The sequence below is a fragment of the Gorilla gorilla genome, chromosome 2 (assembly GCF_029281585.2).
Source record: "Gorilla gorilla gorilla isolate KB3781 chromosome 2, NHGRI_mGorGor1-v2.1_pri, whole genome shotgun sequence".
NCBI classification, from domain to species: domain Eukaryota; kingdom Metazoa; phylum Chordata; class Mammalia; order Primates; family Hominidae; genus Gorilla; species Gorilla gorilla.
This window is the reverse complement of record NC_086017.1, coordinates 109,570,144-109,591,972: the sequence shown is the minus strand read 5'-3', so window position 1 is coordinate 109,591,972 and position 21,829 is coordinate 109,570,144. Positions and strand designations below refer to the sequence as shown.

Genomic DNA, 21,829 nt, shown 5'->3' with positions numbered 1-21,829 from the left:
CCCCATCTGCCCTGGGGTGAGGCACCCTTCTGTTCCCTGCTTCCTCAGTGGCAGATATCCTACTCTTTCTACTACTAGGTCTCTTCTCAAACCCAACATGCTGCTGTTCAGTAATACTCCTCAGTAACTCACATCTTTGTGCAAATAAGAGAAGCACATCCCCCTTCTACCTCCACACAGCCTGTGGGCACCTAATGTCTAATATCTCAGCAGCATCTAGATTTCAGCCACAACCTTCCCCTTAAGCAGGTAACCTTGTTCATGGCTCACCTCCATACCTTTACCAGGTGGCCCTGCTGACACCTGTGTCCATTCAGCCCCTGGACAGGCCGTCATCCATCCTAGTCTCTGCTGGTCCTCAGCTCACACTGACATACACTCCAGACTGTGTGGAACATGCCCAACAGATTTCACATCCTGCCTTCCTTCCTCTTTGTACTTATTACTCAATTTGTGATTATAATCTGCAGTCACATGCCTACATGAGCAAATCTACAACACAACCTCCAACTCTAGCCATGCATTAATGTCTAGATTTTTTTTGGTCCAGCCTCATAGGTCCCCTAAGCCTAAGCCTCACAGACCCAGCCATCTCCATATAACCTAAGCCTTAATGTACAGGACTCCATAGTGATGAATGGAAAGGCCTCAGTCCTCAATTCATTTACTACCTCTCTTTTAGGTTTGGTCCTTATTATTAATTAGGTAGTCCAAATGCGTGAGATCAGCTTCATTCATATCCCAAGGATCTACAACCTTTGGCAGCGATGATCATGTAAATGATAGCACAGTTTATTAACCACTTACTAAATGGCCAGCACAGTACTAAGCCCTTTTTCACATAAGGATGAAATCACGGATATTTTCATCCCCATGCTAGATATGTTTAATACCCAGAGCACTGGCCAGAATTCAAACTGAGATCTGATTTCAAAGCCCACACTTTGAAATTGTGGCTTACAGAAAACTATAATAACCATATTTTTAAGAGTATGAACTGTTAAATAATCATTTAATAATATCTTTTAAAAATAAAACAAGGGGATGATACACATTAAATTATGCATTTATCAAACACACTTCTTTAGAAACATTATAATATGAAAAGCTATTGATCTCATAATTAAACAGAGAAATCCTAAGGAATCAGTAGTCTGGTTGATGGGATTTTCTGCTAGAAGAATGAAGAAATTCTCAATGGACCATAATTAAAGAAATAAAAAACAGCACATATAGATTTTTTAAACATACAATATTACAACGAAAAGGCTAAATTTAATCTGAAGTTATAAACTAATGCTATTTAATACAAGTTAAGAAAAACACTCTGACATTGCTGAGTAAATTAACAGAAAATCTGATTTATGCCCCCCTCCAAAAATATTGAGTTGTGTAGTGTCAACAAATTAGATCAGCTGTATACATTTTGACTGATTTCTAAGAATATAACTATTTTCTTTTTGCATTGCAGAAAGGGAACACGTATAATTAACTTTCTTTCCCTCTCCTCCCCCAACCCTTCTGCTAATACAATGATATGAAGCTGGTTCCGACATGCATATGCACAAACACCCTTCTCTTTCAGCTTTTCAACAAAGCCAGTGCTTTCACCAGATATCATCCTTAGCACATGTAGACAGATCTTTTCACTTAATTAAAGATAAGCCCTCTGCCAAAGCAGATGACCAGATCCTCTCCTGAAAGTGGGGTGTGCTCACTGCAAAGAATATAAAAAGGAGAGAAATGACTTCTCAGCAGAATTTTCTTCTTTAATAGCACAACAGGACACACTAAAATCATTCAGCTAATAGCAACTATATGGGATGCTAAAAATAGAAGAACTGGAGTTCCTGTTTTCAAGAACTCTCTCTTCAGACTCAGGTCCATTGCAAGTACACAAGTAAGCTTTTAGGGAACTTCTTTTGTTCCTACTGTTTATTCACATTTTCTTTCCATGCCGATTTATTCTCTTAAAGTAAAAATTGTCCCTGTATTGTCATGTTAACATCCTGCTAATAAGATATCAGCTTCCAAGAAGCATTAGATGTTGTTAACAGGTTGATGACTGTGGCTACTTTTTTTTTTTTTTTTGAGATGGAGTCTTGCTCTGTTGCCCAGGCTGAAGTGTAGTGATGCAATCTTGGCTCACTGCAACCTCCACCACCCGGGTTCAAGCAATTTCTCCTGCTTCAGCCTCCCAAGTAGCTGGGACTACAGGCACGTGCCACCATGCCTGGCTAATTCTTTGTATTTTTAATAGAGATGGGGTTTTGCCATGTTGGCCAGGCTGGTCTTGAACTCCTAACCTCAAGTGATCCACCCACCTCGGCCTCCCAAAGTGCTGGGATTACAGGCATGAGCCACCATGCCCAGCCTGTGTGTAATTTTTAAAATTGCCTTTATTCATTTTTTTCCTTTTCTTGAGACAGAGTCTCACTATACTGTCCAGCCTGGTCTCTAACTTCTGGGCTCAAGTAATCCTCCTGCCTCAGCCTCCTGAGTAGCTGGGGATAAAATTTTTATACACTAAAATTCGCCACTTTTAAGTGTATCAGGTAACAACCACTGAAGTCATGATTCTAAACATTGTCATCAACCTCAAAAGTTCCTTTGTTCCTCTTTGTAGTCACTTCCTTCTTCCCACTTCCTGGCCCCTAGCAGCCTGATCTGCTATCACTATAGTTTTGCTTTTCTAAAATTTCATATAAATTGAATCATATAATATATATCTTATTTCTGACTTCTTTCAATTAACATAATACTTTTTTTAAAAATGCTCAAGTTGTTGCTTGTACCAGGAGTTCATTCCTTTTTGTTGCTAAATAGCATCCCATTGTATGGTCATACCACAATTTATTTATCAGTTCACAAGTTACTTATCAGGCAATACACATTTGGTTTCTTTGCAATTTTTGGTTATTGTAAATAAAGCTGCATTAAACATTCAAGTGCAACTTCTTGGGTGGATATACGTTTTCATGGGCCATATGGTAAACACGTTTAACTTTATATGAAAACTTTATATTGCATTCTGGTGCCTATCTCAGTTATATTGCATGCTGGTGCTTATCTCAGTTTAAAAAAAAGCCCTACCTATACCAATTCAAATGATTACTACTATTGAATAATACGAATCACTGACCGAGGTAAGAATCTCTTATCTATTAATATCAAGAATTTCATAATGTGTACGTACTCGACTTTAGGATATGGAGAATAGAGCTCACAGTCTGGTGAAGGAGCTGTTACACTGTTTCAAAATTATTTCCATTATCTGCTATGAGAATTAAAGCAAACTATTTTACACCTCTGTTATTCAAAGTGTGGTCCATGGACCAGCAGTACTGGCATCACCTGGGAAGTTGGTAGAGCTGCAGAGTCTCAGCTCCAACCTTTGATCCACTGAGTCAAGTGGATTTTGGCAAACCCCATGTGATCTGTGTGTTTGAGAAGCACTGCTGGAGAAGGTCAGAGAAAAAAGGAATTGTATCCAGCCGAGAAGATCAGGGCTTCACAGAAAACAGTTTTTGAGGGGAACTGGCAGCTCATTCTAAGTTTTATGCTACATCTTTTAAGAGTCTTTAGGGCTTGACCTTTGAAAGTTTTCAATCAACAGAAGTTTCTCTGAAGAAACTAGTCAGATTCCCTTTGAAAATAAGTGGCTTTGAGAAAAATTTCCCTCACCACTCTAGGGAATGTTTGTGGGGTTTTTTGTTTTTTTTTTTTTTTTTTTTAATTCCCTGGACACTGTCTTTCCTGTATTATTTTCAGTCTCATCCTTCCATCTACTATTAGTGTCAGTATGATACTACCAGTATTTTTGAGGGAAAATATGTAGGATTCCTCCATTCACATTACAGCTATAGGACACATACCTTATCTTGCATCACCTTCTGATTCACCTAAGTGCCAACTGAATCATTGGCCACATATTTACAACATTTCCAATTATTGCAATTTACAACTTGAACCCAAGAATTACAGATCTTAGAGCTGGGAAGATCACAAGAGTTGGGGGCATTTAGACACAGTGAGGACTTACGTATCATACTACAGAAGAGGCAGCCAGGATTTTGAAAAGTTTAAAAAAAAAAAAACTTGTCAAAGGCTATCTTGCTAATAAGTAGCAAAGTTGGTAATAATAAAGAAGAACATTTTACACGGGTTCCCCTCCAGCACAATTCCTGTCACGTTATGGGTGCACAATAATATTTACTTATTTCATGAGTTAAAAAGTCAATAAATGAATAAATAAATTACTATCTCCAAACCCACTCGTCTTTGTTTTTGTTCCAATCCTCTCTGATCTCTATGGTTTTCAGTTCCAGAATGTCCCCTTGGGTGGCACTACACGGCCTCCCTCCTCTACTTCTCTGCCTGTGTTTCTAGATTTCCTCTTCTTCCTCTGTCCACCTAAATACAGGTGTTTTCAAGCTGTTATCTTAATCCTGTTTCCTAAACCCATGTTCTCATTACTTCTCACCTTAGCTACTAGCAATGATCTCTAATCTTTCTTCCCTTTAAACCAGCCCACACGCTGTACTTGGCATAAAATCCTCGAAGTGCAGCTCTCATCTTGTCACTTTGCCTGGTATTTAAGACTTCCATGATTTGGTCTTAATAATTCATTGGCAATTTATTCTTTGTAGGTAGTAGCATAATTAGGTGTTAAGATTGTTTGCTTGACAATCAGACCCCCTGAGTTTGAGTCTCAGCTCTTCTTCTGATGAGTTGTATCACCCTGGGAATTTGCCTAATCTTTTTACACTTCAGCTTCCTTGGCTGTAAAATAAGAAATAATAATACTTCCTAATAGAGCTATTACAAGTAGTAAATATAAAATACTTAGGTAAGTATCTGGCACATGGTAAAGACTCTCCTAATCTTGTTTCAATTCTTCTTTTAAAATTAGTGAAGTATCAGCTTCCCATGCACCAAGCCCTCCCTAAAAAATTAGCTTCCTAATGTCCTGGTAGAGATGCTAAAGAACTCATGACTTTGTGCTAATAATAGCCTCAAAAAATTAAGTTTCCATTACTGTGCTATTATTGCTGCACAATCATTTTAACATCTTAAAGTATCTGTGACAGGAAGCTTTACTCATCTGCTTTTGAATATAAAGTGAAAGGCATTCAAAATAGTATTAATTCACTGGCAAAACTCATCTTAGAATTAGACCCTATTTCTGGCTATAGAAACCATATCTTTTTTATGCTTTTCATAATAAAACTGCTCTGAAATTTAGTAAAAACAAACAAAAAACTCAGATTTGTAAACAACATTTTAAATTTATGTTTTGAAGCAAAAAAATAAAAATCAAGAACTCTATAAACAATCTGAGTTGGCAAATAGGTTTCATGAAATAGGTTTCATTCTCATTTGGATCCATTATAATGTTGAGAAGGATTCAGATATTGTGTCCTAGGTGTTGAAGCAAATACCATGGTGACTCAAGCAATGTTTAACAAGGTAAGGATAAAGACTGGAATTTTTCCTCACCCTACGCTAGAGAATAAGGACAGAAGAATAAACACTGTATGACAGGTGCCAATAAAAAGTTAAAATTAGGACCGGGCACGGTGGCTCAAGCCTGTAATCCCAGCACTTTGGGAGGCCAAGGCAGGTGGGTCACTAGAGGTCAGGAGCTCGAGATCAGCCTGGCCAACATATAGTGAAACCCCGCTCTACTAAATAATACAAAAATTAGCTAGACGTGGTGGTGCACGCCTGTAGTCCCAAGCTACTTGGGAAGCTGAGGCAGGAGAATTGCTTGAACCTGGGAGGCAGAGGTTGCAGTGAGCCAAAATCGTGCCACTGCACTCCAGCCTGGGCAACAGAGCAAGACTCCGTCTCAAAAAAAAAAAGAAAAAAAAGCAGTTAAAATTAACTAAACGCTTATGTGATAGAACAGTTTTAAATGCTTTAGACATAGACTTATTTTAATCCTCAAAACCAACCTTTACGAAAGGCTTTATCATTATCCCTATCATACAGATAAAGACACCAAAGCACAGAGAAGTTATAACTTCCCCCGGGATACCCAAATCGTAAGTGACGGAGCTGGGACTTGAACCCAAGCACGTACTAGAGTCCAGGAGCATCACAAAGACTCTCAAAATACTTCCATCTTTTTGATGCCAGAAATGGTAAAGATTGACAAGAAAAACAGCTTTACAAATCACCAAGATGATTACAGTCCAGATTCCACTAAATTGAGGTGTTGCTGGCAGTAAAACCTGAGGATCCAGCCCTACCTCCAGCCTTGATTCAGGTCCTCAAGAGTTCTGCAAGTCCAGTGGCTAAGGACCACGCTGGGGAAGGACTTTGAAACCCTCATGAGCAATCTCAGTAGGAACAAGCAAGAGCTTAAGAGGTTCCCTAGGACTAAATCACAAGACCATTATGAGTGTCCATACTGGCCAGCACTACTAAAGCATAATGTTATCAGTCAATAAGTGTCTTTCCCAAAAAGATCTCCAAACAAATTTGCTAGAATAATCATTCTCTGATGAACCTTAACAAATCATTGAGTGCCTGCATATACTCATGGGTAAAACATGTAGTTCATTCCTGGTAGACATCTGAACTCTAGATCTTTTTTCAGAATAAAGTTATACATTGATGTCTGAAATCTGTGCATAGGATTCCAAAAAAAGTAAGAAAAATCAGCCTAAAAAATTAGAAGGTACTTTAATGAAACTATCATTAATTGTTGCACTTAAAGACAGAGAGAGAACTGGAATTAATTCTATTGAGAAAACAAGGCCCAAAGAGGGAAACCCTCTTGCCCAATATAAAGCTGGTTAACAGCAGAATTTCTATAATATTTGTGATGCATATAATGTTCTAATTTTAAGAGTTTTCTACTCCTCACTTATGTATTGGTTAAGAAGAGTCCCAAAGAAGGCCCATTCAATTGAGAATAAAAATAATATTTAAGACTTTCATAGCTCAACTGTGGGATATGCTGAAGGGTCATGGGTTACATTAGCAGTCTTATAGGTCCCCAGCCTGCAAAACTAGTAAGAGAAAAAATAGCAGGCACCTGTATTCATAGAAGAGGGGATTTTAACATCACCCACAAGAGAAACATTGTATAAGAACATTACAAGTGCTCAAGTTTACATTTAAGCAATTTGAGACAATGGTGGTGTTGCCTTTGCTTACCTGCACTTTTAAGAATCTGTGTCCTAAAGACCCTCTGTTCGCAAAGGTGGAGAATTTGCTAAAGAGGGACCAGGCTGCCAAAGACTCAGGACGCTGCCTGCTGAATTGCTGGGGCCTCTCTGTTAGAAATTATCTAAGACCTGGGGTTGTGCTGCTTCCTCACTTGCAAATGCTGAAATAAAACATATAGATAGTATGTTTCTAAGAATGGTTCAGCTGCCCCAGAAAAATGTAAAGTCATTTTTAAAACTTTAAGGAAAACGCCATTTTAGTAAACTCACGTCTGATCTCCTAAAAAATGCTTTACAGGATGATGAAATTACCAAACACAAAAACAAAACAAAAAATCCAACAGTACATATTACATTATTGCCTGCCTTTCAGAACTGGCTTTCCAAAGGACCCAGCTCAGTCTCCTTAAAAATAATAACAAACCCAGCTCAATTAATCCCAAGTAACCTGGTAATGAAAGAACCATCTGTCTTCTTTTCCAGCTTCTCTCCACACATACACGCAGCTTTATTTTGAAATGCAGAGGTGAGGTGAGAGAAGTAGCTATTTCTCTGAACATCATTAGAAGAGGAAGGGACAGAAGGAGAGAGGAGAATGAGGAGGAGATCAAGAAGAATAAAAATATCTAGAAGAAAGTGAGGGAAAAAGAAGTGTGGGTGAAGTATTAGAACAACTAGTTTAAAAATGTGCCGTGGGCTACTTTCTAAAAAAAAAAAAAAAAAATTGAAAAAAATCTCAAACCTCTCTTGCTACAGCTATTTTCACACAAGACTAACACACACACACAGACACACACACACACAGACACGCACACACAAAATGCACGCTCTTTAAAACGTTAAAAACAATTATGCTAAATCTACTCTGCCTGTGTGCTATAAAAGAACAGCATGGTTTATGGAGTATTTTAAGTCCATTATTATGGTATTAATATTCCGGTATTTTGCCTATTTAAGTTAAAGGCACTTGAAAAATAGCAGCTGCATGAATATCTCATTAACCCTTGTGCTGTTTCTTAAGAGCAGAAAATGAAATTCCCACATGGAAGATACCCTCTCTATACTAGAAAAAATGGCAACATCCTTATCTTCAAAGACAAGATGCTGAGACAGAGCTTGTTGAAATAACTCTTATCTTTTAAGCCTCCCCATACAATTTAGCTGCATTTTCACAGTTTATTATGTTCAATCTAGTATATAAGTTCAGGCCGGGCGCGGTGGCTCATGCCTGTAATCCCAGCACTTTGGGAGGCCCAGGCGGGCAGATCACGAGGTCAGGAGATCGAGACCATCCTGGCTAACACGGTGAAACCCCGTCTGTACTAAAAATACAAAAAATCAGCCGGGCGTGGTGGCGGGTGCCTGTAGTCCCAGCTACTCGCGAGGCTGAGGCAGGAGAATGGCATGAACCCGGGAGGCGGAGGTTGCAGTGAGCCAAGATAGCGTCACTGTGCTCCAGCCTGGGCAACACAGCGAGACTCTGTCTCAAAAAAATAAAATAAATCAATAAAATTTAAAAAGAAAGAAAAAATATATATTTTATAAAAAGATCAGTGATCATAGATCACCATAACAGATATAATAATAATGAAAAAATCTGAAATATTAAGATTACCAAGATGTTAACACAATGGTAAGAAGTGAGCACATATTGTGGGAAAATGGTACCAATAGGCTTATTGGACAAAGGGTGGCCACAAACCTTCAATGTGTAAAAAGCACAATATCTATGAAATACAATAAAATGAGCCATGCCCATAACTGGCTCTAACTGCTTCTTTGCGTCTTTACTTCTTTATGAGGGCTCCCATGCCACATAAAACTTGTAAAATTAATGTGCAGGCTTTTCTCCTGTTAATCTAACTTATGTCAATTTAATTCTTGGACCCAGCTGGGACCTTAAGAGGATGAAGGTGGGGTTTTTCTGCCGCTATGGTCTCTGTTAGAATATATTTATTTTAAAAAATTCTTAGAAAACAAATACCTTAAAATTGGCAAATATTTTATTTCATAGGCCATTTATGAACTCTAATGCCCTTAAACAGGGAAATAATTATGCTTGATTATGAAAATCATATAGTAACATAAAAAATAGATTTTACCAAAGAAAGTTTTTAAAAGTTGACTACATGAAGATTATTTCCATTTGTTAGATATATGCATATGTAACACCTTATAGTAAATCCTTACTTATTGTTCATAAGTTCTTGGAAACTATGACTTTAAGCAAAGTAAGGTACATCAAAACCAATTTTTTTCATCAATAATAAAATGACAATGAACAAAAATGTTTTGCTTAAGGTTGTAGTTTCCAAAAACCTATTAATGACATTAAATGAGAATGTACTGTACTGAAAGGCATTAAAGAAAAACAAAATCAGCTGATGTGCTGAATTGTAGATTACAGAGAATTTTTTTAAGTACATAAATGTTTCAATTTTCAAAGAAACTGAAAGTGCTTATTTTCATATATCTCTATATACATTTCACTTTTGAAGTGTTAAGTAGCAAACCCATTTAGAAATCAAGAGAAAAGCAAAGGAGTGCTGTTTAATGCCTACTATTAGAGAAGTCTTCACCATGAGACAGAATTTTGAACCTAAAGAAATTATGGATCATGATATATTTGTGCCTCAGGATTATTCTCTCCTTAAATGTATAGAAAGTACAGTTCCTAAGTTTCCATCATCTTCTATCCACTATTACTTATTACTACAGAATCCATCACAATTTTAAAGTTGGAAGGGTCCTTTAAGATTATTCAGTCTGGGATGAGCGCAGTGGCTCACACCTGTAATCCCAGCACTTTGGGAGGCCAAGGCAGGAGGATTGCCTGAGGTCAGGAGTTGGAGACCAGCCTAGCCAACATGGCAAAACCTCGTCTCTATGAAAAATACAAAAATTAGCCAGGTGTAGTGGCGGGCACCTGTAATCCCAACTACTCGGGAGGCTAAGGCAGGGAGAATTCCTTGAACCTGGGAGGCAGAGGCTCCAGTGAGCCAAGATCATGTCACTAAACTTCAGCCTGGGCAACAGAGCGAGACTCCATCTCAAAAAAAAAAAAAAAAAAGATTATTTAGTCTGGATAAGTTGGTAAAGAAACCTCAAGCACTGTCATACTGGGGGGAACAGGGATTTAGTTACACCTGGGGAAGCTTAAATCAAGGAAAGAAACAAGACAGCCTAGTCACAGGTTTGAAGGTCCTTCATGAAGAGGATTTTACCTGGTTCTGATGGCTACCAAGCAGTTATGCCAAGGCCAGTGAATGCAAAATTCAAGGAGTTAAGTTTGAGCTCAGTACTAGGAAGACCTTGCTAATATGTGGACTGCCTAATACAGGATGCATTCTTGGAAAGTGGGTCACACATTACTAGTATGTTCTAAAGTCCATTTGGCAGGAGTGTGCAGAGCAGTGCTTAACAAACTTTAATAGCCATTGGCATCACCTGAGCATCCTGTTAAGTTGCTCATTCTGATTCAGCATGTCTAGGGCAGGGCCTGGTTATCTGCATTTCCAGCAAGCTCCCAAATCATGCAAAAAAAAAAAAAAAAATGCCAGTGCTGCTAGTCTGAAGCCCCTGCTTTGAGTGGCAAGAATTTAGGGTGAACAGGAACATTCGAATGTTACTTAAACCAGGGTTTCCCAAAGTATGGTCACTGTACAGAGTCTTCTAACTACATTATTTCAAAAGTCTTCAGCCCTGATTTTGAGGCAGATGATTAATAAATAGGTTAAGTGGTTATTAGCAGGGTTTTGTGAGTCCACACATTCAAATGTCCAAAAACATGTTGTATCCTATATCCCCAAGGTCATAACCCAACCAGTAATTAATTTTGCACAATTCTAAAGAAGAGATGTTTCACTTCCATAGAAGAATGGTGACCTTATTCTGAGTTTGGAAAGTACTTAAAACTAAGTAAATGTGCTCTGATGAAGAAAAGAATGAATAAATTTGTGATTTCAGTATACTACCATTAATGAAAATGCAGAATGCAAGAAAACATGGCTCTAAAGTAATTTTTCCAGGGATTTCTGTTAAAAAAATCATGTGTCTCTGAACGGGGCAGGGAAAGTCCCCTAAGGCCACAATTTGCAGTCTTCTTTTTCATTGTAGGGCTTTACATTATATTCCTAGCCCTGGAATTTCACCTCCCAACCACCTATACAAACTATAAGAATTTCTTAAAAGCTTTGAAGGTACTCGTTTATTACTTGGTCATATTTTGCTCTGCTCCTCAACTGATCCAATAGATTTGGGCTTTCAATCAGTTCAAAACTCTCTGATGTCTTTCTTGGAGCAGCATGCTGATATCTGAATACACAGCCCTTCCTTACACTTGAAAGCATTCTTATGTTTTTCTCCCAGGGTAAATAAAACTACAACTAAGGGGGAACAAGTTTCTGTCTTTCCTGATTCTAAAAGTCCTCCTTCCAAAGAGTTTACTGTTTTAGTTTGCTTAAAAGTTATAAATAACATTTCATCTGATATTTGAAAGTTCTGTTTTCAAATACTTATTATGCCAATTTATTCTGAATAAGCCTGGATTATTCTGGCCCTTAGGAAATATCCTCTCCAATCTGAGTTTTTTCCCTTACCTTTTCTGCTATTTTTAAAAGAAAGAAATGAGTTAGCTTAAGGGTGAACAATCAGATAAGCATATACCAAACCTTAAAATTCCTGTGTTGAAACTGTCCTGCTCTCCACGGCAAATGAAAATGTGACAACACATACACCACTATCAATCAGATGATTTCCTAGAGCTAAGTTACAAACATGAGGTGAATCTTAATTTAGGGCAACTTATAATTTATTATTACAAATAAATCAATACATATGGTAGATTTTTTTATGAAATCAAACAATCCTAGATTTATTTCCTAAAACCAGTGGATTGATCCTTAAGTCAAAGTGAATTTCAAAATCATTTCTTGCTAAATTTAACTCTGAATGTTTTCACTTTCTAGGGTAACTTTGTTGATTTCTTCAATAAAGAATTTCTCACTGACTACTCTGTGCCAGACACTGTTTTAGGCTTTGGAGATACAGCAGCAAAGAAGAAAAACAGTTTACAGTTCATCAAGAAAGGCAGAAATTAACAAGTAGTTCACAAGTAATCATCAAGTTCCAATTGTAGGGTGACTAGGGACTGATCCAGATAGGGAAGGACAGGAAGTGTCTCTGAAGGATGAAGAGGAGTTAATCAGATAAAACAGGGTAGAAAGAAAGAACATTCCAGGCAGAGGAAGAAGCATTTGCAAAGATTCTGAGGTGAGAATGAAAATGGTACACTCAAAGAACCGAGGCTGCAGATAGCAGGGGCGGTGATGAAAATAATAATAGCGCAGGCCAGGCGTGGTGGCTCACACCTGTAATCCCAGCACTTTGGGAGGCCAAGGCGGGCAGATCACCTGAGGTCAGGAGTTCGAGACCGGCCTGGCCAACATGGCAAAACCCCGTCTCTACGAAAAATACAAAAAATTAGCCAGGCATGGTGGCGGGCACCTGTAATCCCAGCTACTCGGGAGGCTGAGGCAAGAGAAATGCTTGAACCCAGAGGCAGAGGTTGCAGTGAGCTGAGATCTCACCACTGCACTCCAGCATGGGAGAAAGAGCAAGACTCTGTCTCAAAAAAATAAATAAATACAAATAAGAAAAGAAAATAATAGCTAATCTTTTTTGCACACTTACTACATTCCAGGTTTCACAGGCACAAACTCATATAATCCCCACAACAGCACTGAGATGGAGATGTGCACTACTATTCTGACTCTACAGAAAAGGAGACTGAGACCTAGAGAAGTTAAATGACTTGCCCAAGGTCTTAAGCTAAAAGGTATCAAGGCTGGTTTGCTCTTAGGCAGTTTGCTGCCAGGGTCCTTATTCCCAGCCTGTAAGCTTCCCAAGAGTGAGATCAACATGAAGCTTTCCTCATGTTCAAAATTCATTCTGTTAATTTTCAATTTTGCACAGAATGACATCATGAAATATTAGGTGTGCCTAACAATAGCTTCAGTCTCATTCCCAGAATCTTGATAAATGTATGGCTCCTAGTTGTGATCTATTTCATTAGGAAATATTATGCATATTTATCACAAAAACATTAATAGAGGTCCAAATGTTAATTTAATAAATGCCCATGAGCTCATTACCGAAAATAACCATCTCTTCTGAAAGATATTTTTAAACTAGATTTATGGTCCCTTCCCTACCCCCATTCCTCTCCTCCCAGTATCATGGATTTGATACACAGTCAGTCCCCTTTTTATATATACACACATAAACACATACCCACACATACATATTCATAAACATTATAGAGTATATGATATTGTTTTAAGTGTTAACATTTGAATAGCAAATACATAATATTCTGAAATTTGTGTTTATCACTCTATATTTTTAATTTTTAGGTCTATCCATATGGTGCCTAAAGATCTGGTTCATTCTTTTTAAATGCTCTATTCTATCAAACAAATACATCACAAATTTGTACATTCCTTGGAGTAGAAATTAGGTTGTTTTCAGAGACTTGATTATCTAAATGTCATTTTGGAGCCAAATCACTTTTTGCCAATCTGGTAAAAACAGTTTACTAAGCTAGTGAATCGTACAAATTGCTAGAAATACTTTAGAATTGTCATTTCATTTTTAAATAGAATTTTTTTCTAAAACATACACATGTTTTTGGTAGTTTAAGTCATGTAACATAAACCTTTGGTAGCTCAAGTCATCTGAAGATACCTAGATATTTAAAACACTATGAATCTCTGAAAAAGGAAACAAAACAGAAAAAGATTTCCAGTTTATGTGAATCTATAATAACGCTGTTGAAAACAAAACATATTGAAGAGAAAGTAGATGCAGAAAATAGTCTTCTTACAACCAATTTCTCTTCCTGATAACCATACTGACGGGGCTGAAAAAATGAGCGCATTGAAGAAAGTAGATAAACAAACCAAGGTTTCTCTGGAATGCTTTGTTCTGTGTTCTGGCCAGAAAATAATCCAAGGCACAACCTTACAGGAAGGTTACCACATTGTTTTTAGAATCAAGGGACTGTGAAGTGCCTACCACATACCAGAAACAATGTCTGATAAAGGGGACTATTAAACAGAGCATGAACGAGCCTGGTCTTTAGTCTTGAAGTGGTTAGACTTATAAATGATGTGACTATAAACAATGATCTACTTACATGAACGGCAAATGTTACCTCAAAGACATTGTAACAAGGTTTATTATCAAGTGTAAACTGAAATCTAGTTAACAAATATGTGAAGACTCAAATATCCTAATTATCCTGATGTGATTATATGAATGTATCAAACTATAACATGTGCCCCCAAAATACATACATATAATATGTAACAATAAGGAAATTAAAATAAAATAAATAATATTGCATAATTTTTAAAAATTAAAAAAATAATTTTGTTTTCACTGACAAAAATGTGAAGACTCATGTATGGAATTCTTTCACTGTTAACGTTATTTTCTATAAAGAAGAATCTGAGAAAACATTAAAAGGTAGATCTTTCAAAAGATGGATAACTATTTACTGACGACATTATTCACATTATAAAACAACCCAGTCTAGAAAATACAATACAAAATTCAAAGGGCATTTGTCTTCTGGGGCAGAGGGGAGAAGAAAAGTATCTTCCACAGAAGTGTACGCAATCCCCAAGAAGGTAAATTAAAAAAAAAATCTGGGCTCCCAATGAAAAACGTCACCCCAGTACACTGAGGGTTACAATGGAGTCTGTTTGGCCTCACTTTCACAACCTACTAGAACAATATTTTAGTACATTCCATAGCCAAGCTAAGGAGTTATCAGTTCTAGATCTCTGAAGCTTAAGAAATCCTCCTGGGCTTAGGAAAACGCTTCCAAGCTTCAGGAGGCACCCCTGAAATCAACTGAAATTCATATCACTAGCATAATAGTTTAGTGAGAAAACCGACCAAGCAGATGGAGCAGCCCTATCATTTGTTCATCTATCCATATATCCATGTATCCATCCATCTCAGCCCATCTCATCCATCCATCCATCCAACCAACCTATCTCATCCATCTATCCATCCAACCATCCATCACAGATAATTATACCCATCTATCACATGCCATGAAATCTCAGGGTGTAAGGACTGTCTGAGCCGAGAGAGTATGGATGTACTAAAGGCAAGCCCATGTAGTCACACATTTAAACACAGACAATAAAACATAACATACACATAACCCCTTGCTCTATTCCTGACCTCTGAACTACAAAGTGTAGTGTTTTATATTTTTTCAATTACATAAAATGTGCATTATATATAATATATAATTAGCCTAAAACTCCCTCCTCCAAGGGCAAAATACTTCCCAGTATAAACAACAGGAGCTAGAAGTTGAAAGAGGCTTAACAAGAGAATTAAGAATGTCAAATAGACCAGAAACCAAAACTAGGATTACCTAAACTTCTGAAAGTTGGTGATTTTTAAAAATGTCTTGAAGACTTTCCTATAGTTGCTAGCAATATTCCACTGCTTCTGAACAGAAAAGAAAGGGACAGTTGAAGAATGTACATCCACTCTAGGCTGAGGACATAAAGACCAAAGGACAGTCTGTGCTAAGAGGATTTAAAAGAAATGTCACCAGCAGAGTCCCTAGGTCCCAAAGCAAGAACACAGGAACTGGCCTGAGCCTAGAGAGTCACTCTGGGGACTTCACAACAGTACTGTCCTTGTGATTCCCCTAACACCAGAAACTCAGCCCAAAATAAAAAACAGATAAGTTCACAGGCGCAGTGGCTCACGCCTGTAATCCTAGGACTTTGGGAGGCCAAAGGGGGTGGATCACCTGAGGTCAGGAGTTTGAGACCAACCTGACCAACATGGTGAAACCCCGTCTCTACTAAAAATACAAAAATTAGCTAGGCTTGATGACGAGTGCCTGTAATCCCAGCTACTCAGGAGGCTGAGGCAGGAGAATCGCTTGAAACCCAGAGGCAGAGGTTGCAGTGAGCTGAGATCACACCACTGCACCCCAGCCTGGGTGACAGAGCAAGACTCCATCTCAAAAAATAAATAAATAAATAAAATTTAAAAAAAAAAAGTTGTAAGGCAGTTTAAAGACGATCTTTCAATGAGTAAGGAACATCCCATGTCTAGTATGCTCTGCATGGTTCCCTATTACTAACCAAAGTCTAATTGTTGGGCTGCTTTTTAAACTGAGGGCTTTTCTATTTTATCAAAGAAGAAGGAATCTTTGATATGCCAAAGTTCAGCATAATGAAGCCTTTATTTACAACATGCCACACTATTTGGAAAATCAGGATTTCATTTAAAAAATAAAGTGAGCTGATTTTTTTTTTCCTATCAAAGATGTTTTTGGGGCCAAAGCAACTGGGAAAAACTGGACACCAGAGGTGTGGCCCCAATCCGGTCTGGGAGGATGAATAAGAACACTTCAGCAGAGACCCAGGCAAGGTGCAGAAGGGCAGGTCTGCAAGGCTCAATCTGGAGCATGTCAGGAAGCAAACTGGCTCAGTCTCAAAGTGTAGTAAAGAGCAGAGTCAAGAAATGAAGAAAAACCAATATAATGATAATGAAACTTGTCTGCCCCCAGGGCACATCACAGACAGGGAGTAAGCAGAAGCAAGAGAAGCAGTTTGTGAGTCAGTTTAGAGAGCTACAGCTTGGACAGGGTGTAGCCACTACTCAGTTGGGCCATCTTCAAGACCAAGAACCAAGTGTACTCAGGGGATGCAGAGAAGAGGGATCAGTACCATGGCAGAACCTCTGTATTAGTGCCTAGGACTGCTGAAACAAAGTGCCACATACTGGGTAGCTTAAAACAACAGATATTTACTGTCTCACAGTTCTGGAGGCTAGAAGTCTGAAATCAAGGTGTTAGCAGGGCCATGCTCCCTCTGAAAACTGTAGAGAGGAATCTTTCCTTGCCTCTTCCTAGCTTTGGCTCTGCCACCAATCTTGGGCATTCCTTGGCTTGTGGATGCATCACTACAATTCTCTGTCTTCACGTGGTGTTTTCCCGTGTTTCTGTCTTCACCTGGACACTAATCATATTGTATTAGGGACCCACCCTACTCCAGTGTGACCTCATCTTAACTAATTACATCTGCCATGACTCTATTTCCAAATAAGGTCACAATCTGAGGTACTGGGGATTAGGACTTCTAAATATCTCTTGGAGCGGTGGCGGGGGGCGGGCACAACTGAACCAATTACACCCTCGTTGGGGTGCCCAAGGCTCACCCTCAGCCAGACGGATCCTAATGTCCTAGGTCATTCAGAATACCAGGTGCTAATTAATGTGAAAGAGAAACAGGAAAGAATTAATCTATGGTGGCAAAAGTCAGAGTAGTGGTTACATGTGAGTAGTAATAGTGACTGGGTGGGAACACATTGTACCCTTCTGGAGGGCCTGTATTATCCTATTTCTTCACCTGGAGGCAGCTTGCCTGGGTGCATTCACTGTAAGGAAATTTATTGAACTATACTTATATGCTTTGTGCACTCCTCTGTATGTCTGATATATTTCCATAAAAACTTTACAAAACATTAGAGAAGATGGAGCTATCCAAGAAATAGGGGTCTTGGAAGCCCAGCTAGGACCTCAGGGAGGGGCATTATCTGGGAGGAGTTACACAGCCAGGAGTTGGCAGCTCAGCCCTGAGGGTTCAGACACTTGAGTTGTCTGTTCACCTGAGAAGCAGAATTCTTAAGAGGCTGCTTTATAACTGGAAATGCTGAAGTAATTCATTTAAATAAAAAAAAAAAATTGGGCCAGGCACAGTGGCTCACGCCTGTAATCCTAGCACTTTGCGAGGCCAAGGTTGATGGATCGCTCTGAGCTCAGGAGTCGGAGAACAGCCTGGGCAACAAGATGGCAACAGCCATCTCCACGAAAAATACAAAAAAAAAAAAAAAAAAAAAAAAAATGAGCCAGGCATAGTGGCTCACATATGTGTTCCTAGCTACTCCAGAGGCTAAGGCTGGAGGATTGCTTGAGCTGGGAAGCAGAGGTTGCAGTGAGCCAAGATTGCACCACGATATTCCAGCCTGGGCGACAGAGCAAGACCCTGTCTCAGAAAAAAAAAAAAAACAAAAGAGCCTGGCATGGTGGCTCATGCCTGTAATCCCAGCACTTTGGGAGGCTGAGTCGGGCAGATCACCTGAGGTCGGGAGTTTGAGACCAGCCTGACCGACATGGACAAACCCCGTCTCTACTAAAAATACAAAAAAATTAGCCGGGTATGGTGGCACATGCCTGTAATCCCAGCTACTTGGAAGGCTGAGGCAGGAGAATCGCTTAACCCAGGAGGCGGAGGTTGCAGTGAGCCAAGATCGCGCCACTGCACTCTTGCCTGGGCAACAAGAGCAAAACTCCATCTCAAAAAGAAAAAAAAGAGAGAAAGAAAGAAAAAGAAAAATATAAGGGCCAAGAAGTCTGTATATTTGAATCAGTAGATTGGCAACTTCTATAGGCAAATCTATGAGTGATAATTAAAAAGTTGTTTAGTAAGCATGGACCCCTCAATAAGGGTATGATCTCCCCTGCACAGTGCTGCAAATATGCTGATATTCTGCTTTGCTCTGTTTTCCTAGCCTCCTTGCAGACCTCTCCCCAACATTCCACTTTCAGGCTAATTAAAGTTCAAGTAAGTTATAGAGTTGTTTCTTTCACATCTAATTCTTCTCTGGGAATTTTAAGCTCTTGTGGTTAGGGTGTTTTGGGTCCTAATGCTTAATTTCCAAGGAAGAGGAAACACCACAAAAAGACAGAGTTAAAATCTACTGGACAACACTCAAACTTAGAAAACATATTTTTGGAGTAAAAATGTAAAATTTTTTAGAGCTAAATATTAACATCAGGTATTGCATAAGCTATGAATAACACATTGATATATCAAATCAAAGGAGTGGAGAGGGGAAGGAAGCCAAAACTTAATTCCAATGCCAACAAAGAAATACAAACCAAATATTGATGAAAATGTATTTGTACATTATCATACACATAATTGTGTAAAATGAAGCTGTGAATAGAAAGCACTTGGCTTTCTACTGTGTAAAATATATGAAGAAGGTACTGAAAGGTTCGAGGCCACACATTTGTAGTGATCCTCTTGACTCTTCTCATTGGATGTCTCAATCCCATCAAATCCCATCTCTACTATAAAACTTCATACAGAATCCCTCACCTCAAAAGTCACAAATGACACTTCACATTTCTATCCTTCACTCAAGTTATTAAAAGTGAGAGTGCTAAATATCAATTATATATTACCTTAACTAATGTTTTCATCATATTCTGGTGACAACAGCAATTGGAAAGAATGTATTACATGCCATATTGTAAGCCCCAAGTCCAAGTTTAGAAGCAACATGTAGAATTTACCTGTTATAAATTGTTTATATAGACCTACCTCCCTAAGTGCCTTATAGAGAGACATAAATATATAAGCCATAGGCCTCTAAGTCTGATCCAGCTGGCTCCTACGGCCTGTCCTGCCTCATCTCCTGAAATGCTTGACTCTTGACTCATCTCCTGAAATGCTTGACTCTAGTAACACCAAACTTTGTGCACTTCTCAATCCTTCTTGGCAGTTTCATGTCTCAGTGCCTTTGGTCATACTGTTCCTGCTGCCCGGAATGTTCTCCCTCTCCTCTCACCCTGCCCCCCAATTCCCCTCCCACAACATTCCCACTCCCCAATATAAATTGGAATAATCTGTTAGGATTCTGTTCTTCAAGGAGGACTTCCCTTTCTATCTCTACCCTGCATCTGGATGATGACACAGGAGTCCAAGAAAGCATATGTAAAGCTGTTTCAAGATCAGAGATAACTACAGTGTTCCTACGTTTTGAACCATAAAAAAAAAAAAATCTCAGATTTCAAGAACATTCGGAGAAAACGGTTTTTGCTCCTTAAGCCTAGTTTATTCTGAAAAATTCATAGCTCTATTCAACCTACGGATTTTCTTTCCCTAACTCCACTTGAAAGCATATGTACATACATGCATGCTCACACACACACACACACACACACTGAATCCCTCTACTATATGCCCATGGATCCCTTTATAATAGCAGAGTACTTGGCATATGATAGATGCAAAGTATTTGTTGCTATTTGCTGAAGAACGATGAAAGAAATATAATAACATAGGTAGATTAACATAGTCCAAAGGGAAGCCAGGTGCTAAGAGGAAACAGACCTGAGAAAAAATTAGAGGTATATAAGAACAATCAGAAAGGGTTTCTGGGGAAAGTCAATTTTTAACTAATTGAGGAAGAACAGAATTGTCATAATAGCTATAAAAACAGAGTTATAATAGTAATAGTGGCAGATAACACTGATTAAATACTTGATATTTGGCAGAAACTATGCTCAAATATTTGTATGTGTTTTTTTCATTATCACAATTACTGCGATGTGGATATTATTTCAAATTTATAGATAAAGAAAGTAAGGCTCAGAGAAGTTAGGCTATTTGTTCAGAGTCATGCAGTGATAAGTTATGAAGCTGGAAACTGAACACATGTTATAATCTGGCTTAGATGGGAGAGTGTGGAGGGGAAGGAGAATGGCACTGAGTGTCAAAGAACAGCCTGAGCTGAAGCACTAGGAGACCTGCGTGGCTACAGGGTCAAACAGGACAATAAAAAGAAAGTTAGCAACATAAGATGGCAGAAAACCTCAAAAATCAGTGGGAGAAATTCTCTGGATTTTTAAGCAGAAAAAAAATAATGAAAATCATTGATGGTCATAATTAGAGAGCTTGAATATAAGATTTTTGTAAGAATATGATTTTTTATTCTATGACTAAAGCAGAAGAACCATACACATCAAATTTGTAAAAAAAAAAAAAAAAAAAAAAAGTTTTTTGCAATAAGAGAGCCAGATTTGTCCTCCAAAAAATTCAGTGTGTGCAAAATATTTATAGTTATTTGGTGATCAGAAAACACACATATCTCCTTACATCCCGTTTACCAAAAAATCCAATTATTTATCATTTAATTGTAGTATATCTGGGATAAAAGAATAATAATTAGCTAAATCACTTCGACATCTACCTGAAATATTGGCTTTAAATATTAAAAATATTTTGACAGCAATGTCCTTTATCTCACAAGATCACTTACAACAGAAAGTTCCTTTAATTACCACAATCTATCAATTAAATAAGATTATAAATTACATTTAATTGCTGTTCTAAAATGTAGTTGAAAAATTCATTTGTACCCTACTTGAATGCCTGGATTATCTATCACCTCACTGCTCTCATCTAAATGCAACTGCTTAACCCATCTTACAGTTTTTAAATGCAATGAGTTATCCACAAAAAAGACAGAATTAAAAAAATAAAATCTACAATCTCCTTTTATTCTTTGGCCCTATGCTAACCATAGAAAATGTACACATTCCCTATATCTGCTTCCTCCACCCCTTAATACATTAAGGACTCTTACATATTAGAGTTGCATAAGAGTTTAATAAAAGCATTTGAGACTTCCTTCTAGGTTTCCTGCATAAATATTTGTAATGGAATATTTCCTCAGCTGAAAACCCCACTAAGAGGTCAGAAGCAACAGGCTGATACCTCTTAAGACTAAAATCTAATGGTATTGGGAAAGGTGATTTC

The 21,829-nt window shown here is 38.2% G+C and overlaps 1 protein-coding gene across 10 annotated transcripts in view; it reads right to left on the bottom strand.

Moving 5' to 3' along the window:
- ST3GAL6 (ST3 beta-galactoside alpha-2,3-sialyltransferase 6) overlaps positions 1 to 21,829 on the bottom strand; it is a 60,791-nt gene that overhangs the window by 31,764 nt on the left and 7,198 nt on the right. The window contains exon 1 of one of the 10 annotated variants that reach the window (XM_063703502.1): positions 271 to 21,019. The exons of the other annotated variants lie outside the window; for them this stretch is intronic. The gene's annotated coding sequence lies outside the window, so the exon portion shown is untranslated. Of the gene's footprint in view, positions 1 to 270; positions 21,020 to 21,829 lie in introns of those variants that run through there. 10 annotated transcript variants of the gene reach the window in all.